Genomic DNA, 23,508 nt, shown 5'->3' with positions numbered 1-23,508 from the left:
GAAGTAATGGAGATACCTGCCATTACTTCAGAAACCCTAACAACACTCAAACCCTAGCAAGTGAACAAGATACCTGTGCTCACAATACTCTACAAAAAGCTATTATTAACGGCTGAAAATAACATATGCAGAAAATTAAACAATCTCACAGCATTTCAAGAGAGTAACACCAGCAAGATATGGACCCCAAAGTCTTCTTTTATTAACCAGAAACAGATTTACAAGAGAGCTTCTTCAGTCTTAGACTCACAGATCCGATGATCTGAAAATGACCCCTAGCACCCTATTTAAAGGAAATGATCCCAACGGCTAGTTCGAGTGATCCATGTAGAAATGATCTCGACCGTTGATGAGGATCAAGACATCTCTTGATCTCATCCGTCGATTTATTCACTTAAAATATTATTATTTTATTAGTTAGGGTTTTTGCTTTATTTTTTTAATTTTTTTATTATTTTTTATTTATTTCATTTTTTAATTTTTATTTATTTTATTATTTTATTATTTTTTATTCATTTTTTAATTTCTTAATTCATTTTAAAATGGATCATCGAACTAAGCCTTCGGAAACATCACCTAGGACCTAGGACTTAGGACTCATGAGGGGATTTAAAACATTTTTCGACCCTCAGGACACATTACATCATGACTTTTACAATTTACATCTTAAGGGAGAAAACCCCTTTAACATAGACCCTCACAAATCACCCAGTTCTGCGACACAACTATAATTTAGCAGATCAACACACTAGGATTCTCCTAAAATTCCAATGACAAAATCCATCCCGGCTTTGGGGTCAGGTTTGAAGGAAAACTCTGCCGATCCATGGATCGGTGAGACAAAAAACCTTCCGGGACGTAGATTACCACTAGAAAGTTAGGTCCACCTAGGCAATTCACATACACGACTCATATCTGCTAAGATTTCTTACAATTAATACATGCAGACTGGGTTTACAATTAGATTGATCAAGCTGCTGATGACTGCTGGATGGCACGGACACGCTGATCAGGTGCTGCCCTTTTCTTGCAAAGAAAAAGCGGGTGTACTGCATGGGTAGTTGACGGGTAGAGGTCAACATCTGGCTCTATTTGGGGACACGTTTGTTCTTGCAGGAATGTGAGAATCCAGAATCTGCATCCATACAACACAAAAATAAGTAGCGTCCATCCAAAATCATCATATACATTAAGCACAATAAAGATAAAAGCTCTTCATTTATTAACTATCTAAAGCAGAAACAAAAATGCGGAAAAAACAAGGAGTAGGGTTAGAAATACGATACAAAGGATGCCCTACGGCATCAGATGTGTTCAATATAGTGCATACTGAGCATTTGCCTGCTTTCAGGCAAATCTGTCGGCTGCTTGTCGGATGTGCCATGTCCAACTTTGCATATGGTAGGACTCTTTCCTATCCGAAAATCAAGCTGCTCACGGCCGTCTGATGCATCAAATCTTCTTCTTATTTTCTTTCTCTTACGTTTTTTCTTTCTGGCAGGTTGAATTACTGATAACCTGGAACTTTCTGTTTCAAAACTATCAGATGAAGTATGCGTGATATGTCTTTCTTTAGCCCGCATCTGATCTTTATCATTCTTAAGTCTATCCGGATCACCTTCAATTAACCATCTTTCAATCGAATCAATAACCTCCTCATAATAAGATGGAGCTTGTTGCAGCAAATGAGAAGACTCCTGATCTGTTGATGTTACCTGGTTTCTTTCATCTTCCAATTGCTGAAACCTTTGAACCTGTATTTTAATGGCATCCATCTGTCTAGAGTGTTCAACCTTTATATCACCGATTTGTCTGGCATGATGTTCTTCCATGTCTTTTATCATTTCATTGTTCTTTTCCTTTATGTACATCAAGTAATGCTGCATGAAATTTATTTCTTCTTTATGATTCGCTTGCATGTCAGCCAACTGATTATTATGATTGAACGTCATGATAGTCATTTCCTCTTCCATAGTTAGTAACTTGTTTTGCATAGAGTCAATTTCCCTATCATGATCAGCTTTCATGGTCACCATATTTTCCTCTAAGACTGACATCTTGCTATGCATGTTTCCAATTTCTGTTTCATATTTAATTTTCATGGCCTCAATTTCCTTAGCATGCTGATTTTGTGTGACCTCCAACTCCCTATTACGTTTTTCCAGGTGGGTGCATAAAGTTTTAACATCATTGATAAGACTAGTTTGATTGCTTTCCATATTTCTTACCAGCATCATTAGATCTTGTATAATTTGCTTTTGTTCTTCCCTTTCACTATTATTTGTCCCTGATTTTTCACTATCATGAACTTGGTCTGCGATATTTCCGGTGGATGACACATTCTGATCTTGAAAACTTTCTTCAACAGCTGGATTTTTTATAAGATTACTTTCTTTCTTTTGCACAATTTTAGAGGTAGAAGGCAAGCTGTTTGGACTATCATATCTATCTTTAAAAGCATTGAGAATGTCTTGTAAAGAAGTGAAAAAATCATTAGGAAAATTATTAAACCAATTCAAGGCATCACCCTCTAAAGAATGGACAAATAGATGCATCTTGAAATCTTCATGATTATATTGAGGAAATCTACAATATAAGATCATTACACAAGTAAACATGTTTAAATGCTTTCCAACAACGACCGAATCACCACCCGAGAACTTAAATAATTTAGAAATGGCCTCTTTCGAAAGATCATGGAGATTATCAGTAAAATGACATGGTTTAAAGGAATAATCCATGATGAACAATAAGGGATCAAATGGATGATAGAAAGAGATTTCCCCTCAAGAAAATTAAGAGATGAAAGAAGTGGAGTCGCCACTTGAACAATGAATCTGATTCTAGGATCCAAAAAGTAACCACAAGCAGATATGAGGAAAGCTTATTGTCTGGGAAAAATGAGAAAGTGGAGTCGCCACCCAAACAAGAAACAAACCGAAGAGATGCTATTGATATGGCGAAAAATAAAGCAATAAAAGATCCAAATGATAACCCAAAAGGTTGAATTTGCCAGCTCAAAATGAGAGATGAGAAAGATGAGAAGGTGAATGTCGATGAAACCTCCAGGAACAAAAAAACTCTATCCCCGGCAACGACGCCAAAAAATGTTGGCGTTGCCGGGCCAGATGAAGAGATAAGAAATGAGAAAAATGATTTGTCGTTTGAAACACCGAGAAAAAGTATCCCCGGCAACGGCGCCAAAAAATGTTGTCGCGCAGATTGACACGACAACGCTCAGACCGGGGGTTGTCACTTTGATCCCCGATCCCTCCGTTTAAGCCTGTCTCCCGCGGCTAAGGGGGGTAGTCCCTGTGAGATGATGAGACCAACTGTCGACCAGTTGGTTGGGAGACACGAGATACGATATAAAAAAACACTCGATGGATTTGATTAATTTAGCATACCAGTGCCTTAAGAGATTGTGGTTAAAATGATTACTTGTTAAATGATAATAAAAATATGGACCATGAACAGCAATCATCTATCATCAGCTAAATCACAATGCTCTTAGAATGACCAAAACGATATCCAGCAATTGAGAATTTTCAAAAAAATGAATGCTTTAAACCACCACGAATCATAAACCATTAACCAGGTATCAATTTCGTATCTCGGCTTGAAAATTTAGATCTCAGCATGAAAGATAAGACAATTTCCGAAAATAACTGGATCTGACGAAGAAAATTTTCAATTTTTTATTTTTATTTTTATTTTTATTTTTATTAATAAAATCTAAAAATAAAAAAAATAGAAAATATTCTAAAAACTAAACTATATTAAAAATAAAACTAAACCTAAATTAATTTAAATAAATGCTTTTTATTATTTTATTATTTTTAATTTTATTATTTTTATTTTTTTAAACTATTTAATCAAAGTGAATTCCTAAATTTAAAAATTTCCTGAGCCTAAATCTAAAAAAAAAAACTAACTATAAAATAAAACTATATTAAAAGCAAAAATCTAAATAAACCCTATCTTGAACTCAGAACATAAATTAAAATCTAAATAAAACTTAAAACTAAAACATAAATTAACAAAAACTATTTTAAATATAAAACAAAACTAAGAAAATTTAAGTCTAAAGCCTAAAACTAGTCTAAATAAAAAACCAAAATATACCTACGCTATTAACATCAAAACGCATCAATTTTTTTTTTTTTTTTTTCGTTTGAATTTTTATATATATATATATATCCAAATGGAATCAACTAAAATGACTTACGTTAATGAAAAAAAAAAAAAACAAACGAAAAAACGCCAAATCCTTACCTGATGCCCACGCGTGAAAATGTTTAACGCACATTCAGAAGTTACCTTAAGCCAAACTCATGAGACATTTTGCCCGCGCGGATTGTTTGAAATTTGCAGACGGAGGTGGGTTCGAAGAATTCACGCAGGTCGACGGCAGAGGACGTAACCCGGCGTAACCCTGACGTGATGAAATGTTTCAATGCGTAATCAAGGTTGCCCCGTAGCTCGTTTTGCCTCACGGACTTCGGATTACCTGAGCGATCGATTGCGTGATTGGTGATTGCTACCTGATAAAATTTGGTGCCACTGTTCGTCTGTGTGAGGGGGGACTGGGCACGATTCAGCCAAAGGAATTTGGATGGTGATTGCAGGCCCACGAAAATTTTGCAGTGGCAGTTTCACACAACGATCATCCAACGTTTTGTCCAACCAATGCACCGCCGCGTAAAATGATTGCCCAGACTTGTGGCCTCAAATCAGAAGTGCACAATGAAGAGATGATTAATGAGGGACTCGTTTGCTGATGGCGCGTTTCTTTTTTTATGAATGATAGGAAAGTGGCTGCGTTAAAATGATTTCTCAAGACAAAATTTTGCATTTGCAGGGCAACGTGTTTATATCGCCTTTCTGTATAAAACCAAAACTGAAAACCCTAATCAAATATTTAGAAGAAACCCTAATGAAAACTGCAAAAATAAATTTGAAACCCTAGAACAGCTAATTAATGGACAAATTTGGCACCTTAACGGCCAGATTCAGCAATGAGCACAGGAATATTTTAAAGAAATAAAGATTTCAGATTATCACTGTGAAGAACTTCAGAAAATATCTCATGCAAATCAGAAAAATAAACCGAATGATAGACCCAGGATCAAATCCAGCTGGGCTCAGCAAAAAATGCTTGCGGGAGTTGGCTGGTTCAGCCGAGAACTTCCCCGAACGCCCACAAAATTCCTTCAAAAAATGTTTTCTGCACAACTCAAAACAACCATCAGTAACGAGGGCAAAAATGCTGTTAGATCTCAGGAAGTAATGGAGATACCTGCCATTACTTCAGAAACCCTAACAACACCCAAACCCTAGCAAGTGAACAAGATACCTGTGCTCACAATACTCTACAAAAAGCTATTATTAACCGCTGAAAATAACATATGCAAAAAATTAAACAATCTCACAGCATTTCAAGAGAGTAACACCAGCAAGATATGGACCCCAAAGTCTTCTTTTATTAACCAGAAACAGATTTACAAGAGAGCTTCTTCAGTCTTAGACTCATAGATCCGATGATCTGAAAATGACCCCTAGCACCCTATTTAAAGGAAATGATCCCAACGGCTAGTTCGAGTGATCCATGTAGAAATGATCTCGACCGTTGATGAGGATCAAGACATCTCTTGATCTCATCCGTCGATTTATTCACTTAAAATATTATTATTTTATTAGTTAGGGTTTTTGCTTTATTTTTTTAATTTTTTTATTATTTTTTATTTATTTCATTTTTTAATTTTATTTATTTTATTATTTTATTATTTTTATTCATTTTTTAATTTCTTAATTCATTTTAAAATGGATCATCGAACTAAGCCTTCGGAAACATCACCTAGGACCTAGGACTTAGGACTCATGAGGGGATTTAAAACATTTTTCGACCCTCAGGACACATTACATCATGACTTTTACAATTTACATCTTAAGGGAGAAAACCCCTTTAACATAGACCCTCACAAATCACCCAGTTCTGCGACACAACTATAATCTAGCAGATCAACACACTAGGATTCTCCTAAAATTCCAATGACAAAATCCATCCCGGCTTTGGGGTCAGGTTTGAAGGAAAACTCTGCCGATCCATGGATCGGTGAGACAAAAAACCTTCCGGGACGTAGATTACCACTAGAAAGTTAGGTCCACCTAGGCAATTCACATACACGACTCATATCTGCTAAGATTATTTACAATTAATACATGCAGACTGGGTTTACAATTAGATTGATCAAGCTGCTAATGACTGCTGGATGGCATGGACACGCTGATCAGGTGCTGCCCTTTTCTTGCAAAGAAAAAAGGGGTGTACTGCAAGGGTAGTTGACCGGTAGAGGTCAACACAGCCAATTGGTTTGGTTCCTAATGGAGGATCAACCAACTTCCAAGTGCCGTTTTTTATGAGGGCATCATTTGCGTCGCTTCTTTCCATTCATCATGAGAAGCAACTTCTTTGAAGGAAGTTGGTTCAAAATCTGTAGACAAGTTCAATTCACAATCATAAGAAACATCCATATCAACAAGTGAATTAGAGTCATCTACATCATCTCCATTTTGCTGGTTTGAATTTCTGGTTCCTGTCTTTCCAACTTCATCAGGATGAACACTTTCAAGTGTCTTTGTCACCCACTTTGGGGGACCTTTTTTTGATGGTCCAGGCTGCTCCATTGATGGAATTGGGACAGAATCAAGATTGAGTCTCCCAATTTTATCAATCACATCACTTAAAGTATCATCCGTTGTTGGATTTTCATGCGGGGGAGAGTGTTCTTCAGAAGAAGATTCCACATGTTGATCTAGTATAGGAATCCCCCCTTATGACAAGTGAGTGGTCAGATGCTTTTCTTACCTCAAGCTTGCCATCAAACATATGAATGGAGTGACCTTGCTGGCGGATGTGGACCAAGGACAACAAGTTTCTCTTGAGCTGTGGGAGATACAGAACATGATGCAGAAGAAAGTCTGGAAGACCAGGCAGTTTAAACCTGATTGTGCCAAGCCCTGATGGCTTGATTTTTGATTGATCTGCAAAGTATACTGCTCCATCAACATTGTCAGTGAAATCTTCAAAAAAATATTTTCTATGAGTCATGTGGTAGGTTGCTCCGGAATCAAACAACCAATCATTTTTCCATGAAGCAAGTGAAGCATTAAACAAATCTTCATTTACTCCAATGTTACATTGTGCCACAACATAGTGAGCGGATTCAGGTGCTTTACCTTTGTCTGTATCATCAGTTTTACCTTTCTATTGGTTTCTTTTCTGCTCAATTTTGTCCCATGGTAGCTTGCATGTAGAGGCATCATGTGATCCATTTCTCTTGCAGCGAATGCAGTGCAAATTTGCTTTTTCTCCTTGAGAATGTCTGCCCCCCTGCCTCTGAAATATCTTCCTCTTCCTCTTCGATCACCTCTTCCTCTTGTAGAATCTTGAGCAGGATGCTTTTCTTTATGAGCAAGGCACACAGCCTCTTCAGAAGATTCAGGGGTTGTCTTCTTTCCAAAAGCTTTCTCTCTTTCAACAAATTTTTTCACAAGAGAGTCAAAGGTTATATCTTTGAGATTTCCATTTGCTTGCAATGACTCAAGATAATTAGAGTAAGTAGGATAAAGTGCCTTGAGAAAAGCAATAAGAGGAATATCCAATTCAACTTTAGTGGATTTGATATCATGCATTATAGAATTTACTTCAGATGCAAGAGCAAGAGGATCATTATTTTGCAGTTCAAGAGTGAAGAGTTTAATCATGAGTTGAACAACTTTGAGTGTAGAATGTGAGTCATAGAGTTCTTTCAGCTTTTGTAAGGCTTCAAAGGCAGTTGAATATGACGAAATATGGCGACTCACCTCTTCATTTGCAGATGCTGCGATTAATGCATAAGATTTGCTGTTCTTGTTTTCCCAAATGACGAGCTCTTTGTCTGAGGTAGGCTGTACTGGTTCATTGTCTCCGTCTCCGACACACACTCCTTTCCACAACTCATTGAAAATGAGGGTGTGTTTTATCATCCGGGACCATTCAGGATAGTTCTCCTTGCCAGTGAGAACTATTCCCACCATGGATATGATTGAATGCATTCTGTAAAAAAATTATTTCTGCTAATAGAAAAAATATTTCTGCTGGGGAAATGTGCTTCAAAAATGATACAGCCTTATTCTTCCTTCAAAAATCAAAACCATATTCTATGCATATAGAATATCACCATATTATTTTTTTTATTTTTTTTACAATATGGTTGCAAAGGGAAATAGTATCAACTGCTCAAAAGCGAATCAGAAATCTGATGCAAATCAGAATTTGCCAAACACTTGGACGGAAATATAAATCTCTATGCTCAAATCCTATGCTTTATACCTTGACTGCATACTTTCTCTTTGGAAAAATACATTTCTTTCCTTTTCTGTCTCTCAGTCATCAATGATGCCTGATGCTTGGTAAGGCGTCACGTGATAATTGAATAAGTGTTCAAACTCAGCTTCTGGCGAGTCTTGAAGGGAGCAGCGTATATCCCACTTCTGAATGTGGACGGATTCCACAAGTAGCAGCAGCTGTCCGCAGGTCAAAAGCTTAGGCCAGCTTCGCCATGTAGACATTCTCCTCCCGCGATGACTCCACCATCGCCGCTGCCGCCATTTGTACACAGATATTAAAAAACTAACTTCACCTCTGGATCAAAGAAACGGCCACTGCAATGCACAAACACACTATAAAATGGCAAAACCAAGAATAGTGACTGGATTTTCGGTGAAAGCAGCAGCGCAAGACAATGAAAGGCACTACAGGCGGAGCGAGAGCGTATACTATCAACAGGCATGAAAATCAGTCCTTAAAAGCTCTCGGTACAGTGTTAAATGGAGTTCTAAATGCAAGGGTTACAGACCCTCATAATCGAACAACGTATGTAAAATATACAACAACTCGTTCTGATAGTTTGCAACAGCTCTATAAAATATACAATGTATAATTGCAGAAACTATGCCGCCTGGAGCGCTGTTCTACCAGCGTGGAGGGAGGTCGTTCTTATTGATTGAGATACAGGCAATGAATAAAGCGGCACCTCGTGCCATACAAACACACTCCCGTCGCCATAAACCCTCAGACGTATTTTACATGGAAAAAAGAAACAGTCGCAGCATTATTCAAACAGTTCCACGCTCACCGCCCCAGCGTTCATCACAAACGCTGCTATACTCAACGACTTCTGAATTTAGAGAACAGTGGGTAGACTGCACAGTAGACAGAGAGGACAGAGAGCACAGTAGACAGTGGACAGAGAGCCCAGTAGACAGACTCCACAGGGACAGAGGACAGGGAGCAGTAGGCAGAAGGGAGTTACAACTATTTTGGGAGCTGGCTCTGATACCATGTCAGACCAGGCAGTAACTCCATAAGGCAAAAATGATTCGACTGATTTATTCCATCAGGTAGGTGTTTGTTATATACATGAGGGAGAGACTGTTTAGTTCATCTCCCGATGACTGTTCATATTTCTAATTTATTTATTTACATAAATTCACCCAATCACAAGGATTAGGTGTCAACACTTTGTACTCTCTCTCTTTGCTAAACATTTGATATAATAATAAGAAGAATTGATCAAAGGGTTTTCCCCACATTGGAGTTTTTCCCTGGCATCTGACAAATTTGGTGTCCTCTTGTCTTGGATTGACTTCTACATTTTATTTTATGTTCTATCTACAGTTACTGTAAATGTGATCTATAGTTAGTGTGTTGCTATTGGAAAATTAAATTGGAAATTGTCATTGGGCTACTAAAGGAAGAAGTAATTGTGCTAAGCATAGAACATACCATTGTTAACTAAAATTAACATATTTGAAGTTGTGATTCTATTTGAAAGCGATATCCGAATTTTGGATGCGGAGGGTGCGTGAACCCATCTGAGGGTGTCTTCGTGATTGATGATTTTGATATGGGATCTTCTTAAAGCTGTTATATACTCTTGCCAACTATCTGTAAATGCATTGTTTAGATGTCACTGCTCTGCACTCATCCATCCTTGTGACAAGAAAGAGGACCTTCTGTTATCCACAACGTGATTCAAATAAATAATCCCTTGCTCATTCAATACAACTACCAATTTTGGAGGAAGGCCAAAATTTCTTGGCCCTCCTACCCATGGATCAAGGCCAATTCTAAATTTTTCCCCGTTGCCAATGTACCAAGCTAATCCCAACCCTACAATCATAAATGAGTCCATTGTTGCTTTCCATATTGTTGACGAGTTGGGGACTCTTTTCACTGGTTTTCTGACCCATTCGTCTAATGAAAGAGGAAAAATGTATTTCCCGGCAAAATATAAAAGTATCTATTATAGGATAAATAATAATATATAAATTGCATAGGTAAAAGTAATATGTTTGGTGACAAACGAGGGCCCGTATAAATACTAGGCTTGTGGTTTCATGAATAGTCATGTAATAACAAACAATGTTTTAAAACTAGGTCGGTCCAAATTGGATTTGGCCTGGTAGACCAAGCCAGACCCCTGCTCTGGTCGGCTAGGTAGAAAAACCTATCCAACAGTCGCTCCATTACTGAATCAAACACAGATTCGGCTGGTTCGGTAATGGAACGACTTATTTGGCCGAGCCTGTCTTAAACCGATTGAGCTAGTTTGTAGGGAAAAAATGCGGCAACTCGGACTTCAAACTCAATTTTCTTTTGTTTTTTTTTCTTAATGCTTCTACCCCTCTCCCAAGCCTATAAAAGTGACCCAGCCCCCACACATTTACTCACAACTATCTGATTGCATTTGTGTGAGCATTTGTGAGGAGTTTGTGAAGAGTTGGAGTTGGTTTTTGGAGCAGTAGTGAGGAGGAGCCATGGGTTTCCTCGTCTGACTCTGATTTAGAGTTTGAGCCAGATGATCTCGCCTTGTTTAGCAATAGTGACTAGTGATGTTTTGTTGTAGAGGCCATTTAGAGCCTCCTTGGTTATTTGTTTTTGTTCTGATCTCTATATATTACATGTATTGGACAGTGCATTGGGTGCCATTTTGATATAATAGATATATTCATGAGCATACTTTGATCATGTGTTGTCTTCTGTCTATATTCTAATGCATTGAGTTTGGAAACATGAATGAAAATCTTTAAAAATATGTTTTTTCATAAAAAATTAAATATTTAATGTATTTTTTACAACAGCCGAGTCATTGAAATCAACTAGGTCGAGTCGATACCAAGTCGGAGTCAGAGTTGGAGTCGACCCTCGACTGGTTCTGAATTCGAGTTGGAGTTTTAAAACAAACATGTTCTTTCATAATTATTATTTATAATTATTGTTATTATTTATTGATATATTTATGTTCATAACATTGCCTTCTTCCTTAGAAATGTTTTTTGTCCTCAAAGAATATTGATGAAAAGGCTTGATATCCTTTTTTGTCCTGTGATGTCTTCGCGTCTTTCCCAATTCTTGGAATCGTCATCTTTGATGATACAAGACGATATAAAGTTCTGAGTGCTGAGAAAAATCATTGAATTGAAAAATGATCTAACGATCCCAATTGGATCTTCTGTGGAACCTTACACTTGCTCAATAAACGAGATGAATTGTTTTCATATGACTTAATTGTGTTGGCATCAATATTTTTTGGAACGTAAGAATTGTTTTTGTCTTGATTGATATTGATATGTTGATAGTTTGAGATGTCTTCTCTTATGATTTGTATGTTGATAAGGTGTTCTTGTGACCTAATCTTTTCTTGTTATGATTTTAGCAATTTCTTGATTTACTTAAGGTATTGATGTTCCTGTGTTCATTACAGAATCTTCAATTAGAATTTCCATTATTTGTATTGCAGCATCTGAGTATGTTTTGACTTCAATTGGATTTGCATTTTTCTGAATCATAAGATTAATGGGATTTGTATTTGTTTCCTTCTTCTCTACTTGGACATTTTTACTTGAAGACGTTGATGCTTCTATCTAGATAAGTTGTTCTATTTTGTTTTCCAACGATTGCTTCGTATCCTTGGACTTCTTGACTTGTGCAAGTAACTTATGGCCATGATCTTTTAAGCAAGAAGTTTCTTTATTTTTAATGAGATAACTTCATCAAATTCCTTCTACATTTTTGTTATTGACTTTTGACTTTGCTAACTAATTGCCTTTGATATATTGTTCAGGGCTTTGAATGAAAGTACTATCCAATTTTACATTACCGTAATGTCTTGAAATGTCACGCAATTTTTCTAATAGGGAAAAGTCAAAAAACTTTTTTTCTGTGTTTAAAATGAAGGTAACCAGTGTTCCAAACTAAGGTAAAACGAAAATTATGTCGATCTCTTCTTTGTACATAGTAGCAACATTGATTTGGGATACATATTTATACTCACCAATTGTCACTTGCAAGTACTTAATTTCATATTGTTTCTCGCAAAAAAAATCTTCTTTTTCAATTATATTTGACTCTGAAATTAATAGTTGATTTACCAAATCTATATTGATATGATTTTCTTTATGGTTCATGCTAATAATGATGTTAATCTATTTTCCTTAAATGCTTCCTTTTACTGTAAATAATCCACAACATGCAATTGAGCAAGCTTTATAAGAAAATATTTCTTCTTTATTCATCTTATTAAAAATTGATGTTAGGTCTTCGATAATTTTTTTTGACACCAATGAGTAGTGATTTTATTAAATCTGCACCTTGTTGCAACAAATACATAGGGAATTCAATACATTGCCATTTTTCTATGGGATCTTCAACTGAGGTAATGACTAAATTCATGGGAGACAGATCCCAGTATTTTCCATAGGTACTACAACTGAGTCCTTCTACATGTTTACAAGAGTAAATTCTTACATATTGTGAACATAAGAGTATGCAAAAACAATACATCTATTTGGGGGGATTTATGAGCAGAGAGTCCATGCAACGTTGGGATCCTGAAGCCAAGTTAGAATTCGTTTCGGTTCTCACTTTTCATTATTGGATTTCCTACCTCTTGTGAGAGGTGGTTCCACTGCATTCAAGGAGAAGGATTTTTTAGCGTTGCCTCTCGTGCATGATTTTGCATGAGTTGCTCTAATTTCCATAACTTTTTGGTAAAACTTTGGGTAGACTTCTTCATCTCCGCAAGAGTGGAGGGTGTCAATTCCAATGCTCTTTCCTCAAAATATGACTCTAGACTTGGAGGGTCGACCCGTGAAGCTTGCTCTTCATTTTTCATCGACACTTCTATATTTCCTTGATCCTCATTTAGGGTTTCATCCATAGGGGTATCTTCATCTTGTTCTGGATATTGAAGAACCTCAAAGGAGTTTTTGCTGAAGGAAGGTTATGGTATTAGTTCTACTTCATCAGATTTCTTTGGGGTTGCAACCCTGTTTTGCTGGTTTGTTCTTTGCTTTTGTGCTGGTTGGAAACTAGCCTCTTTAGAAATAGGAGCTTAGGCCTGCTTGTCTTTTTTTTGTTGGGGGCAATTTTTGGCAAAGTACCCATGAGCATGACGATCGCTGAATTTGAAAGTAATTTGGTCATAGTCCAATTCGTGGATATGGCTCCATTCTCCAAGATTTATCTTTAGGGTTTTTAGTAAACCTTCATAGAGGCTTACCTCAACATAGATGCGATCACAAGAAATTGCCCTCTTTTTGGTTTTGCTTTATCCACATAGGGACCCAACTTGTTTCCAATGTATTTTAGTGTATCAAGCCCCCAAAGATAAAGAGGGAGGTATGGCAGTCGAACTAACATCGACATGACAATGATCTCAAAATTTGCATTGAAATCCATAGCCCATGGAGTGATGAAGAGGCCTCTAGACCTAATGAAATACACTCTTGATCTGAAAATCAAATCTCTTTTCATTTTATTAAGAAATAAACAGACATAGAAGCCCCTTCGTACTACAAAGAAAGTTACATGACCTTGAAGCTTGGGTGCCCATTGTTCTGCCATCCAAGTTTCAATAGCTTTTGGATTCGGTCACAAGCCCATAAACTTGTCGATCAACGCTTTCTTTGAGAGAGCTAAGGCTCTCTTGCATTGATTTGAAGGAGAGAGTTCCACCACAAGGATCTCAACGAATTTCTTCACAAATTTTTGTGGGGGGAGAAGAAGCTATTGGAAATTGTAACTAGGTTCTATATTCATTTAATGTATTTGAGTCATCATGAAATGTACTTGTCAAAAGAATAAAGAAAAGAATTATTATTATTATTATTGTGACTTATTAAAGCATGGGTTTCATGCTTGGGTCACCATGTTTTAGGTCAAAGTCCCCATTGACGACTTCTAGGATTTATTCCGAGTCAATAAAAGAGACCCTTCTTGGGCTTTTGAATCATGTAAAATGGTTAAGTATCGAGTCAAATGGAATTTATGTATCCTCCACACCAATTTGACCTAAGGACACTTATTCAACCTCACATGGAGCCTATAGATACAAGCTAGTCGAAGTCATTTGGAGCATCACATATCAAGCTAGTTTGATATCTCAAGAGTAGCCGGGGAAGTGCGAAGTCTGATGCCGAGAAGCCAAAGGAAGTGCGAGTTTGGGGATGTCTAAGGAGAAGAAGAAAATTGAACTTTTGGTTCCTCTCTCTCTCTCTCTGTTTTGTGCCCTAGATTGGCAGATCGAAGTCTTCCAAGTTTCACTGATGCCAGAAGCTGCTGCCTAGTCAAAATTGCTGGAAGGAGGTCGAAGATCTAAGAGGTTGACTTGGTGTGGAGGGAAGGTCTGGTCTTTGTCTAGGGTGAAGAGTCTCAAAGAATACTACTGAAAGGAAGAATTTTCTTTACTGGGTTTTTCCCCTCGAGGGGGTTTTTGACTTGGCATAGTGCCTACATCTCGTGTCTCTTGTTTTGTGATCTTCATACACACATAATATGGTAATTACTTGATGAAAGATAAAATAATAAAGAAATAAAAGAAGCGAACATACTCACAAGTAATTATCAAGAAAGGAGAATCAAACCCTAATATAACTGCTTTGATTTTCCAACATGGTATTAGAGCTAAGGTTAGGAAAAGTCGAAGATCACTTTGTTGGCATGGATTCTCCCTCTTTGATGAACTACATAAGAATGGGTATCAACACTACTGGAAGATGGATCAAGAAGGTCATCTACTACTTATTCAACAAGGTCAAAAGTCAAGGACTCTTGGCTGCTCTTATAAGTTCTCTTAATGATGACAATGCATGGATCATTGATAGTGGAGCATCGAGACACATGACAGGAGAAAGTAAACAACTTCATACAATATCAAAGGAGCTATTGTGCCCTAATTGTTTAAAATCTATTGAATAGAATCTAGATGTCATTATTGCATGCATTACTCATGAATAACATGTGAATGATAATCCTAGTGGTGAACTTAAATCAAGCTCTCCCTTGAAACTTCTTGATCCATTACATAGGTAATTGCTAGGGTGTTTGGTGTTAGGGCATCAATTATCCTTCCTCCTTAGCAACTTTTTGGTCATCCAATCAAATCATAGACCGCATACTCCCAATGAATAAGGCATTGACCATCCTCTCTTACTAATCAATCTCATAAATATTGCCTCTTCTTTTCTTGACCTAATTCGGGCCCTTTAAGGCTGAGTGACCAAGCTAGGGCTTGGTGCGAATCCCTAGGGAGAAGTTATTTTAGGGATTGGAGAGCCTAAACATCAAGAGAATGGTATTTCACACAAAATCTCTTCCTTTGGTGGGAATCCACTTCAATCTTGTCCATAAATTTCTTTGCCCCAGTTTGCCCTGGGGTAAAACCCTAGCTAGGTTTAGCTTCAACTTGGGGGCTTTATGAGGGTTTCATATGCCTTGTCCTTTTTGAAATACATTGTTGGAAACCCTTTCTCCTTGCCTTTATGTTTGGCCATCATAACACTCAACAAACCCTAGGTCTTGTGCATCATTTAATAGGCCTCTATAAGGAAAGTGAATTGTCTCCTATTGGAGCCTTGAGCCTAAATTGTGTCTTTCTTGTAGAATGCCTCATCAAGTCACCTCTTACCCTAGTCCTAAAACATCTTTTAGGTTACCTGCATACATACTGGGACTCCTCCCATTGGTGAAAATCCGTAAAGAATAGGGGATAGTAGCTTTGGTGACAATGGACTTCTATCCCATTGTTGTCACTTGGTCTAATGTTAGCCTTGTAGGGTGCCCCTTTCCAAGGCCTGCTAGATTTTGTGGCAACAGGGGTCACCATAAAGGTTCTGGGAACTATTGAGGGGGATTTATGACCTCTGAAAGACTACAATCTGGAACTGCTACAATGGTTGAAAGAAAACAATGGTTTGGCTTGTGGCAAGAATATCACATTGCTTAGGCAACCAATTGAGTTTACACTTGAACTCTTTGAATAAGAATTTCAAGATCTTTTCAGAAAAGGGGTCACGATAGAGGTATCGGGCAGTAATGTTGGAGGTATAATTTTAAAAGTTGACCTCTTGGAACTGCTCACTTTGCTTATTTAAAACAGTAACTTGCATTCAGAAAAGCGTTTATGCCTGCTCAGACATTTATTTGTTTCCCTTCAAAAGGGTATTGAAAAAGCACTTTATGATGCATCTCAGCTAAAATTTCAGGTTTCCATCCTTTCTGAATCCTCTGGAGTATGCCCAACCCTAGAACTTTAAAAGCATTGATTCCACCAACTATATGATATATCGTAAAAGGCTCTTTAATGCTACCCACGTGGACAACCTCCTTTATGCAATATTCAACACGAACCTATAATGTACCTGTTTTGGTGAGTGTGGAAGTTACTAAGGAGTTTGTCCAATTTTGATGATATTAATGAAAATGGGGGCAAATATTATTTTATTAGATAAAGGGAGGCATATATTATTTTGGTGGCAAATATTATTTTATTAGAAAAAGAGAGGCAAATATTATTTTATTAGAAAATGACGGCAAATTCTATTTTATTAGAAAAAAGCGACAAAAACCACTTAGTGGAAATTGGCCCCCACTAATAAAATAATATTGGAAAGGGGAATCTAGAAGCTTGGAAGAAGGCTCGATGAAAATTTATAAAAGGAGAGTGGTCTCATTTGCTAAGTATTCTATTTGATCATATCTCATTGTTTTTGAAGAGAAACTCAAACAAGTTTCAGATTGAGGGTTTCAAGCGAAATCCTTACCCTAGTTTCGGTGGATCTTATTGCCACCCTAACTTGCCTCATCCAAGTTCGGTGGACTCTCTTGCCACCCTAGTTGGAAATTTTATTATTGGATTTTACTGCTAATTTTGTTGCAAGTTTGAAAGAATTGGTTTCTGCAGGAGGTCAAAGTTTAAATTATTACTGGGGCCAATAAATCGAATTTCCTCAAGGTTTTAATGAGGCTGATTTGATCATTTATGTTGTAATGTTTCTCAAAGGCAGTTTTTGGTTGTGAAACTGCGCCGAGAAGCCAACTCAACCAACTTTAGGTTCGAGCTGGCCCTCGAACCAGAGGGGGCTCCCTTAAGTGTCGCAAGGCTTTTAATGTTGTTCACTGTCACTGAACAACAACCTATGAAGCATAATGGCCAGATCTAGGTTTTATTGTATAAGTGTAAGGACTATGAATAATTTGATCAACTATTCCCTATGAACAGAGTATGACTTAACAGAGTATTACAGCCTACAACCGTTGCAGAGATAGTAAATGATTCTAAAATTACCCATCAAGAAACTGTGATAATAATTCCTGCATTTTATAAATTTAATTGACATAACCAATGAAAGTACTTACCTGTAATCCTACGATCGATGAGGCCTCAAACTATTCCTGCTTAGGTTACCAAAAGACCGAAAACACCCAGCCAAACTGAGCAGAACCTTGCTACTCAGTCCAGTAAACTTCTCAGTTGACGCAGACTGTTCCCCCGTGCCGAGAGACCTCAGAACAAGTAAGGCCCAACTCTTCTTGATGATAAACAAACTCTGTGTATAAGTTTTTCCCCTGTTTTTCCTCCCCCTGCCTCCAACCGTCCCTTCCTTCTTATATGTTTCCATTTGCCGACATCCTCCATCACCGTGTCAAAATTATGATACGTGTTTGATTTTTATAAAGAAAATCTGATTTGATTTTATTTGAAGATCTTAATTTGAAATAAAATTTATTTATTTATTTTAATGATTTACTTTTAATTTATTTAATTTATAATATTTTTTTTTTAATTTAATTAATTTTATTTAAAACAATAATTTTTTTTTTTAAAATTTATTATAAGTGGGTCATTACAATAAGTGGTTGCTAATGAGTCGCAGATCCCTGCTTCACAAACAAGGCTCTCTCTTGTCGAGGTCTTATCAAAGTGCCATCATTCAACTATGACAGAATAACATAGCTTGAAAGGTTTTGATAGAGGAATAGAAGAGAAACTAAATAATTAAATATCCTCCCTGAATATCTAATAATCTAATAAAGAACTGAAATGTGGAGAAGGATCTTTACAGCAAAACATCAATACATTTAAGCAGTGTTGCGGGGGAGCGCCCCCCCCCCCTCGCTCCCGCTCCCGATCCGCGCTCTGGGCGGGAGCGACTCGGGAGCGGGTCGGGAGCGCGCTCCCTAAAAAAATTTTCGCTCCCTGCCTTTTCGGGAGCGTTTTCGGGAGCGTTTTCGGGAGCGTTTTGCCTTTTTTGCATTTTTTTTTTTGTAGTAATGTTCGAAATGCAATTTTTTTTGAAAGAAACAAATAGTTTTTGAGTGGGGCAACTTAATGATCAAGTCTAGGCCCTAGTATTGATATGCTATTCATGGTAATGTTAAATTCTTAAAGTAAAAGTGACATTTTCTTTAATTTTCATTTTCATCCTTTTACTTAAATTTTTAACATTACCATGAAATGACTCAGGATGTTTGAGAGTGGTTTCGTCCTCATTGGATTTCATATGGAGAAAGTAGAATTTTAGATTTCATTCAAAATCCAGCAGACTTATCAGTTTTTCAGGATTTCAGGATTGGGGGATTGCAATGTTTCCATTGAATTTTGTCATGTATTAGGGTATGGAACTCATATTTAATCAAGAGTACCAATCCCTCTATGTACCTTGATGTTAGTGACATTGGTTGTCGAACTCCTCTATCATGACCCTTCTAAAAATGTACGCATCACTCAAACAAAATCTTGACTTGACATGCTATGCTTTTTCTATCTTATGTTAATGCTTAGAGGGTGATATTAATGACAAAGATCCCTATACAGATACAAAGGTAATGACAAAGATACCTCTGGATATTAATGCTTGGAGGGTGATATTAATGACAAAGATCCTGATTTTGCAACAAGACTAAAAAATTAGACATTTCTCGTGGTGGCAAGAGGCCCAAGCATAAGAAATAGATAATAGATTTACTTCTCTTTTCTAGTTTCTAGTAGCTTTTATAACTATTGACTCTTTCATATTTATTATGATATTTTTTTAAACAATATATGACAATTTAAGTTTGAAGTTGGCAATTATAACTCATTAGTAATGAATTATGAATATGATGCTTCATGAAAGTTGAAAGTTGTTTCATTTCATTTCATTTTATAACATTTCATTTCATGTTAGATGTTATTTGTTGTAATGGTTACACTTAGCTTACAAGTACAACTTTGGTGATCAATGATGATAAATGTTATATATTGAATTTTGAAAGCTTGAAACTTTAAGATTGATGAATCATGAGACTCAATATGTTGTATGTTACTATGTTACTAACTTGCGGACGTGGTTGATGAAGATTATAACTTCTAGATGATTGTTGTTATATGGTTCAATCTAAGCTTTTTTATGTTTTTTATATCTAATTCATCATTCTACATGTTTTTGTTGACATATGTATCAAAAATTAAAAAATATAAAAAATATATATATTTTTAAAAAATCGCTCCGGGATTCGCTCCCAAACCGGGAGCTTCTGAAAATGGTCGCTCCCGCTCCCGCTTCCGCTCCCGCTCCCCGCTTCCGCTCCCGCTCCCAAGTAACATTGCATTTAAGTATAGCATGAGAGCAGCAATCTATTGATTCTGAGGGATTAGGAGTGACACACTGTCACCTTGATATACTCAGTAAAGAACATAACTCTGCGGAGGGATGTCAGAGGTGCTGATGCTCAGCCTAGTCCTTCCCAATGTTCTATACTACCTCAAATATATGCAGAAACAGATTGTGAAATTACAGGAAAAACATACATAAGAAACAAATTCTGTCATTGATTGGAGCCAGAAGCCCTTGATTAAAAATCTGTAACGGTAGACTTTACAAAAAGCTCAGGGTTTTGGCATCAAAAGCCAACCCTTGTTTATTACAAATCAAAGAATATATAAAAATTACATTTCAAAGCTATCACTAGCTTTCTGGAAATAAAATCAAATAATAAACTAAAATAAAACTAAATCTAGAAATTGATTGCATAATGTCTCGAATTATTGAACTGCTTGAGTCAAATTCCTTGGATTTGGAATAATTCTCTGCTGCTGAAAATGTGAATATGCAGATCTTGATGCACAAGATATGCTCAACTGACCCTATATTGCTGATTTTCTGCCATTTGTCTTTCAAATGATTATTTTGTGCCTTAAAATCTGGGGTTATTGAAGCTGTCCCTGAAGATCTGTCAACTTCCCTTCAAACCTGGAACTGCTAGTTTCATTTTCCACTTATCCTTTGACTTTAATCCCCAAAATCTCCCGTTCTTGATCTGATCCTTGAACCCTGAATAGGCTATTGACTGCTGGGTTCTTTGCTTGAAATCTGGAACTGATTTTCCTTCTAATATTGTGCCTCAAGATTCAAATCTGTTCCCTGAAAATCTGTGAATTGCTCAGGTTTATGTGCAATATGAGAGCTCTTAGATTCATTGAGCCTTCACTCTCTTTGCTTACAACTTGCCATCCCATTATTTCATTGAATCCTCTGTATGCATTCACATAATCAAGCTTTGAGCCTATCAGAGACACCTCCTCTCCTTGGTGTTTCATTATGACTAACATAAGTCAGAAGCTTCTCAAAGTAATTAATTCTTCTAGTAGAACGACCTCTTGTTGTAAATGAGCCTATTCTGTCAGGATCTAAACTTGTTGAAATATCATTGTGCCCTGAATTAGACCTTGATCTTGTAGATTCATAAAACTAAATATCCTTTTTTTGTTGTGTATTATGTTTCTCAAAAGAAGATTACATACAACACCACACTGAAAGTAGATGGCACCCATAATTTACAAGAAAATTTAGTCTTTTGGATAAGCCTGCCAAATCCCATCTCATTAGCCAAAATAGCTCCTCTAATTCCTTTCTGATGTAGCAACAACAAAAAATTAACCCCAATAAGCTGGTAAATCTTCAAAAATGTTTGAAACATAGAGATTTTTAGTTGCAGGCAGTGTCAATGTTCCCTCATGTTGCAATTCTTGCTGCACTGGTATATACTTCTGGACATCTACCACAACACTATCTGCCCTTGTCTGATCTGAAACACAAAAATTTCAAAAGTACTTTCACCTTCAATATTTTTCCTTTGAATGCCCCACGGTAGTGCAATTTGTGCTGGAGTTTTTTAATATATCTTGGATAAATTCTGAAGACATAGATCTTCCAAATAAGACACAGAACCAAACCATTCTATATTGGCTGCAGCATCTCCAAGTGGTGTATGAGCGGTGACTGCAATTTTTTGCTTCTGACAGAACCTTACTAGTGATTCCCTCTGGAAGTAGGGATGTGTCTCAATCTGATTGACAACAGGCTTTATTGAGTTAGCCAGGGAATCTCGAGTTAAAAGAAAAATGTCATAGTTGCTGATCCCAAGGCTTTGTACCAAACATGCAGAAACCAAATCCTCCATGGCATGCCATGTCTCCTCTCATGAGACTCTGGTGCCCATGTCGAGAACGCCATCTTCATCTAAAGCACTATCAGTTGTTCCAACCCCTGTATGTCGTGTGGCTATGGGAAAATCGACCAAGTACGAATAGCAATTACCATGCATAATTTTCTCAACTAAGAAAAGCCCATTCTGCGCTAAACATTTTGGCAACATTATTTTCATGAATAAACTCTAAAGGTGGTTCTTTCGCATCTGGATATAATCCTCAACAATTTTTAACCAATAAGAATACGATATGACTCTTTGATGTTAGGTCAATGCTTAATATGTCATTTGAAAGCTGAGCTTACATGACATATTTTGTCTCTGCAAACCCTTACGAACTCTTCGATGCCCTTAAGATCTTTAAACACCTTTTCCTTTTGTCACATATTCGTAGTCTGCTAGTGTGTATCTGTTATATAAAAATTAAACAAGTCTGTAATTAGTAAATAATTAGGCAGAGGGCATGATCATGCCCATTCACCAAGAGGCACCCAACCCAGTATTTAAGCCAGTGCCTCCCACAATTTTAATCATCATTAGATCATTCAAGTATAATAAAATTATCTTTTCTGTCAATTACTGAGAGGTTTGCACCATCTGGTATCAGAGCCACGGCTGCTCTTACTATCTCAATTGCATCCACTGCTCGTAAAATCTGCTGTCACTGCATTCCACCGCTGAATCCTTGCTCACCCTTTGACGCCATCGACGCCAGCGATTCTGCTGTGTATGCATGAATCCTTGTTCCGCTATTCCCTACCACCAGTTCAACATCCCTATCGCTTCATCGTGCTCCAGCTGGTATCTGTTCCTTGTCCCCACCGTCAGACATTGCAACTGCTGTTCGTATTAATCATTCTCCTTTATTCCGTACCACAATTCCCATTCTGCTGTCTGTTGGCTGATGCACCCTTTCCCAAACATCTTTTGAGCTGCTGGTTCTTTGCCAATCGATTCATCAGTTGAGCTGCCGATTCTTTGCCAATCGATTCATCGGTTTGGCCGGATCGACCTCTGTAAACTACAGTTTGACCCTCGATTCTCTTTTTGGCTCCACGGTATTAATTACTATATAGTTTTATTACTAAGTAGCAGGAAACGCTGGGCAGGGAAACGAAACGGAAACGGGTTTCCCCGTACCGTACGGCGTGGAAACGAGTTTCCGTCCGTACGGGCGCGTTTCCCGAGATGGAAACGCGCCCGTACGGACGGAAACTCGTTTCCACGCCGTACGGGCCCCGTTTCCTGTAAAAAAGCACTTGTTTTTAAAAAAAAAAAATTCCTAATTAGTTTAGGGTTTAGCTTAGGGTTTCTAATCACTTCTAGAAAGCGTTTCTAAAGTTATAAAAGAGCTGTGCCTCTCATTCTCTCATCACACTATTCAGCAAGGAGTTTCTCTTGGAGATTGGCAGTTGTTTCAGTAGCTGGTGTTTTGAGCATTGAGCAAAGTAGATTTCAGCAGCGGGAGAAAGAGATTTCAGCAGCAAGAGAAGGAGATTTCAGCAAGAGATTTCTGTAGCAGCAGATTTGGCTCAGCTACAGCCATATTTATCTTCTCTTTTCTGGCATTTTCGGGTAGTTTCAACCACAGAAAATTAATTTGGGTAAGCCACATTCATTTTGTTAGTTTTTTCTTACTATTTCTTCAAATT

At 37.3% G+C, this 23,508-nt stretch overlaps 1 protein-coding gene and 1 pseudogene across 1 annotated transcript in view; one reads left to right on the top strand and one right to left on the bottom strand.

Moving 5' to 3' along the window:
• The window catches only part of LOC149213886 (alpha/beta-Hydrolases superfamily protein), a 183,372-nt gene that overhangs the window by 67,218 nt on the left and 92,646 nt on the right, over positions 1-23,508 (top strand). The window lies entirely within an intron of this gene.
• On the bottom strand, positions 20,632-22,862 carry LOC149213887 (NADP-dependent D-sorbitol-6-phosphate dehydrogenase pseudogene; annotated as a pseudogene).

The sequence above is a fragment of the Pinus tabuliformis genome, chromosome 1_1 (assembly GCF_031772625.1).
Source record: "Pinus tabuliformis cultivar Carrire ecotype Pingquan chromosome 1_1, CPIR1, whole genome shotgun sequence".
NCBI lineage: Eukaryota > Viridiplantae > Streptophyta > Pinopsida > Pinales > Pinaceae > Pinus > Pinus tabuliformis.
The sequence above is the reverse complement of the archived record's forward strand: the minus strand, read 5'-3'. Positions and strand labels throughout refer to the sequence as shown.